Source organism: Salvelinus alpinus, chromosome 18 (assembly GCF_045679555.1).
Source record: "Salvelinus alpinus chromosome 18, SLU_Salpinus.1, whole genome shotgun sequence".
Lineage (NCBI taxonomy): Eukaryota > Metazoa > Chordata > Actinopteri > Salmoniformes > Salmonidae > Salvelinus > Salvelinus alpinus.
The window spans coordinates 52,586,299-52,591,497 of record NC_092103.1 but is presented as its reverse complement, the minus strand read 5'-3'; the positions used below and the strand labels follow the sequence as shown (position 1 = coordinate 52,591,497).

The window sequence follows — 5,199 nt, the reverse complement described above, 5'->3', positions numbered from 1 at the left end:
GGCTAGGACATCCGGGTTGGCAGAGTGTGCTAAAGCAGTGAATAAAGCAAACTTAGGGAGGAGAATTCTTATGTTAACATGCATGAAACCAATGATTTCACGGTTACAGAAGTCAACAAATGAGAGCGCCTGGGGAATGGGAGTAATGCAGTGGGCTGCAGGGCCTGGGTTAACCTCTACATCACCAGAGGAACAGAGGAGGAGTAGGATAAGGGTACGGCTAACGGCTATAAGAACTGGTCGTCTAGTACATTCGGAAAAGAGAGTAAAATGAGCAGGTTTCTGTGCGTGGAAGAATAGATTCAAGGCATAATGCACAGACAAGGGTATGGTAGGATGTGAGTACAGTGGAGGTAAGCCTAGGCATTGAATGACGGTGACAGAGGTTTTGTCTCTAGAGGCACCATTTAAGCCAGGTGCGGTCACAGCATGTGAGGGGGATGGAACATCAGGGCTAGCTAAGGCATATTGAGCAGGGCTGGAGGCTCTACAGTGAAATAAGCCAAAAAATTGCTTCCCAAACCAGCAATAGACAAGGCATATTGGCATTAGGGAGAGGCATGTGTAGCTAAGTGATCATAGGGTCCAGTGAGTAGCTAGGTGAGCTGAAGGCACGGTGACTCAGACAGCTAGCAGGCCGGGGCTTGCAGCAGGCTAGCAGATGGGCCTCAGGGGGACGTCGCAACGGGAGAGTCTGTTGATACCCCCTCGGACGGTCACGTCGGTAGACCAGTCGTGATGGATCAGTGGGGCTCCGTGTCGGCAGCAAACGGTCCAGGCCAATTGGCAACAGAGGTAATTGAAGCCCAGGGATTGCTTGATAGAATTTCTTCGGCTGGCCCGGGAGATGGGCCTAGTTCGAGGCTAGCTCCAGGCTAACTGGTGTTTGCTTTGGGACAGAGACGTTAGCCAGGAGTAGCCACTCGGATAGCAGCTAGCTAGCTGCGATTATCCGGTGTAAAGGTTCAGAGCTTGCGGTAGGAATCCGGGGATGTATTAGAGAAAAGCAGCCTGAAATGCTCTGGGTAGATATCGCGCTGTGCAGGCTGGCAAGAGTTGCCTGGGCTGAGGCTGGCAGTCCGCGTTAACGGTGATGACCGTTGGCAGTGGCTAACTGACTACTAGCTAGTGGCTAGTTAGCTTGGTAGCTTTTGAAGGGGGTTCCGGTTCAAAAGTGTAAAAAATAGCAGATCCATACCACATTGGGTGAGGAGAGTATACTCAATCCGTAGATGGAAAATGAGATTAAAAAAATAATACAAATATATACAAAATATATACGAAGAAAAACGATATATACAAGGGACGGTACAAGACAATCAAAACAGACATCCCCACTGCTACGCCATCTTGGAATGTGATTGTGACTTGCAGAACGGGTGTTGTATGTTTAGGATGAGGGCTGCAGTAGATATCTCAGATAGGGGGAGTGAGGCCTAAGAGGGTTTTATAAATAGGCAACAACCAGTGGGTCTTGCGACGGGTATACAGAGATGACCAGTTTACAGAGGAGTATAGAGTGCAGTGATGTGTCCTATAAGGAGCATTGGTGGTAAATCTGATGGCCGAATGGTAAAGAACATCTAGCCGCTCGAGAGCAACCTTACCTGCCGATCGATAAATTATGTCTCCGTAATCTACCATGGGTAGGATGGCAATCTGAATCAGGGTTAGTTTGGCAGCTGGGGTGAAAGAGGAGCGATTACGATAGAGGAAACCAAGTCTAGATTTAACTTTAGCCCGTAGCTTTGATATGTGCTGAGAGAAGGACAGTGTGCTGTCTAGCCATACTCCCAAGTACTTGTATGAGGTGACTACCTCAAGCTCTAAACCCTTAGAGGAAGTAATCACAAGTGTGGGGAGAGCATTCTTCTTACCAAACCACATGACCTTTATTTTTGAGGTGTTCAGAACAAGGTTAAGGGTGGAGAAAGCTTGCTGGACACTAAGAAAGATTTTTTGTAGCGCATTTAACACAAAATCCGGGGAGGGGCCAGGTGAGTATAACACTGTATCATCTGCATATAAATGGAGGAGAGAGCTTCCTACTGCCTGAGCTATGTTGTTGATGTAAATTGAGAAGAGCGTTGGAGTTCTCCCTTGGTGACAGGCAGTGGCTGAGACAGCAGATTTTCTGACTTTATACATTGCACTCTTTGAGAGAGGTAGTTAGCAAACCAGGCCAAAGACCCCTCTGACACCAATGCTCCTTAGCCGGCCTACAAGAATGGAATGGTTTACCGTATCAAAAGCTTTTGCCAAGTCAATAAAAATTGCAACAAAACATTGCTCAGAATCAAGGGCAATGGTGACATCATTGAGGACCTTTTAAGGTTGCAGTGACACATCCATAACCTGAAACCAGATTGCATACCAGAGAGAATACAATAGACATCAAGAAAGACAGTCAGTTGATTATTGAGACGTTTTTCCAACACTTTGCTAAACAGGGCAAAATAGAAATAGGCCAATACAGTTAGGATCAGCTTGATCTCCCCTTTTAAATAAAGGATGAACCGTGGCTGCCTTCCAAGCAATGGGGACCTCCCCAGAAAGGAGACACAGGATTAAAAGGTCAGAGATAGGCTTGGCAATGGTAGGGGCAGCAACCTTAAAGAAGAAAGGGTCTAAACCATCTGACCCAGATGTTTTTTGGGGGTCCAGAATTGCAGGGCACAAAATATTACTAAAAATATTTATAATCAAGTTAATCCACCTATCGTGTCAGATTTTGAAAATATGCTTTACAGAGAAAGAAATACAAGCTTTTGTGAGTGTATCAATCAATGCTAGAACAGCTAGCCCCAAATTATCATGGTCACGAAAGTCAGAAAAGCAATACAATTAATCGCTTACCTTTGACAATCTTCAGATGTTTGCACTCACGAGACTCCCAGTTACACAACAAATGTTATTTTTGTTCGATAAATATTACTTTTATAACAAAAAAACGCCATTTGGGTTGCGCGTTATGTTCAGAAAACCAAAGCCTCGTTCCGTTCGACGAAAGTTCGAAAAAGTATCCGTAATGGTCGTAGAAACATGTCAAATGTTTTTTATAATCAATCCTCAGGTTGTTTTTAACAAACATAATTGATAATATTTCAACCGGACCGTAACCTATTCAATAAGAGAGAAAAAGAAAATGGAGAGCTACCCTCTCGCGCGCAGGAACTAATCAGAGGACACCTGACTACTTTTGAAAAATCTCGCTAATTCTTCAAAATAAAAGCCTGAAACTATGTCTAAAGCCTGGTCACAGCCTGAGGAAGCCATTGGAAAAGGAATCTGGTTGATACCCCTTTAAATGGAAGAAAGACGGGCCAGGAAACACAGATAGAAAAAAAAAAAAATGCACTTCCGGATTAGATTTTCTCAGGTTTTCGCCTGCAGAATCAGTTTTGTTATACTCACAGACAATATTTTGACAGTTTTGGAAACTTTGGAGTGTTTTCTATCCTAATCTGTAAATTATATGCATATTCTACGATCTGGACCTGAGAAATAGTCCGTTTACCTTGGGAACGTTATTTAAAAAATATAAAAAAATCTGACCCCTAGCGTCAAGAGGTTAGGGCTTGTTTAGTAAGCATTTCACTGTAAGGTCTACACCTGTTGTATTCGGCGCATGTGATAAATAACATTTGATTTGATTTAGTTCCCACTGTGAAGCATGGAGGAGGAGGTATGATGGTGTGGTAGTGCTTTGCTTGTGACACTGTCAGTGATTTATTTAGAATTCAAGGCATATTTAACCAGCATGGCTACCACAGCATTCTGCAGCGATATGCCATCCCATCTGGTTTGCGCTTAGTAGATGATATAATTTGTTTTTCAACAGGACAATGACTCAACACAACTCCAGGCTGTCTAAGGGCTGTTTGACCAAGAAGGAGAGTAATGAAGTGCTACATCAGATGACCTGGCCTCCAAAATCACCCGACCTCAACCCAATTGAGATGGTTTGGGATGAGTTGGACCGCAGAGTGAAGGAAAAGCAGCCAACAAGTGCTCAGCCTTATGTGGGAACTCGTTCAAGACCGTTGGAAAAGCATTCATGGTGAAGCTGGTTGAGAGAATGCCAAGAGTGTGCAAAGCTGTCATCAAGGCAAAGGGTGGCTACTTGGAAGAATCTAAAATCTAAAATATATTTTGATTTGTTTAACACTTTTGTTTACTACATGATTCCACATGTGTTATTTCATAGATTTTCACTATTATTTTACAATGTACAAAATAGTAAAATAAACAAAAACCCTTGAATGAGTAGGTGTGTCCAAATTTTTCACTGGGACTGTATGTCTGCTTGCTAAATAGCATTCAGAAATGAATAAAATCCCTTGACTTATTTTACATTTTGTTGTCTTCCAGCCTGAATTCTACACACTTTACCCCATAATGACATTTTTTTTTTAAATGATTGCAAATGTATTGAAAATGAAATACAGGTATCTCATTTAAGTAAGTATTCATACCCAATGTTCCCTCTAAGTGGCAGGCTTGCATAGGCACGCAGTCTAGATGGAGTCAGATAAAGAGCTTTTTTTTGTCTTCAAGGGGCAGTGTTGTATTGTGGAACAAGGTAAGTAGCCAAATGCACAGGGAAACATAAGTTGTCTGATTCCCTGCAATAAACAACACAACAACATTGTCTGAAGGACAAGTGGATTAACAGGTTAATGTCAAGCCCTGCATGTTTCTTTTCCTCAAAAGTCTCATGGAATGTAGGTCTACATTGAACACCACACATTGGCTGCTACTGTAGGCTGAATGATTCAACAGCTATTATTTTCAAACATTTCACTTTGTCATTATGGGGTGTTGTGTGCAGATTGTGAGGGTGAAACATCTATTGAATCATATTTTAAATTCAGACTTTAACACAACAAAATGTGAAATGAGTTAAGGGGTATGAATACTTTGAGAAGGCACTGTAGATAGCCTGTATCGTTGGTCTATTCACCCTAGTAGTAGCTAGATAGGTCTTTCCCAAACAAGCTAGCTATGTCTGATAGCTAGCCGGTTTCATTGGTCTGCCCACCCTTGTAGTAGCTAGCTATGTCTGATAGCTAGCTAGCCTGTATCATTGGTCTACCCACCCTAGTAGTAGCTAGCTATGTCTGATAGCTAGCTAGCCTGTACCATTGGTCTGCCCACCCTAGTAGAAGCTAGCTATGTCTGATAGCTAGTGTAATAAAT

General features: G+C 42.7%; 1 long non-coding RNA gene across 1 annotated transcript; it reads left to right on the top strand.

Annotated features, from left to right (window-relative positions):
- Nucleotides 1–581: 581 nt before the first annotated feature.
- Nucleotides 582–4,263, top strand: LOC139544457 (uncharacterized). Its single transcript, XR_011668876.1, has 2 exons — nt 582–795; nt 3,842–4,263. It is a non-coding gene; the product is annotated as an uncharacterized lncRNA (long non-coding RNA).
- The last annotated feature ends 936 nt before the right edge of the window (nt 4,264–5,199 follow it).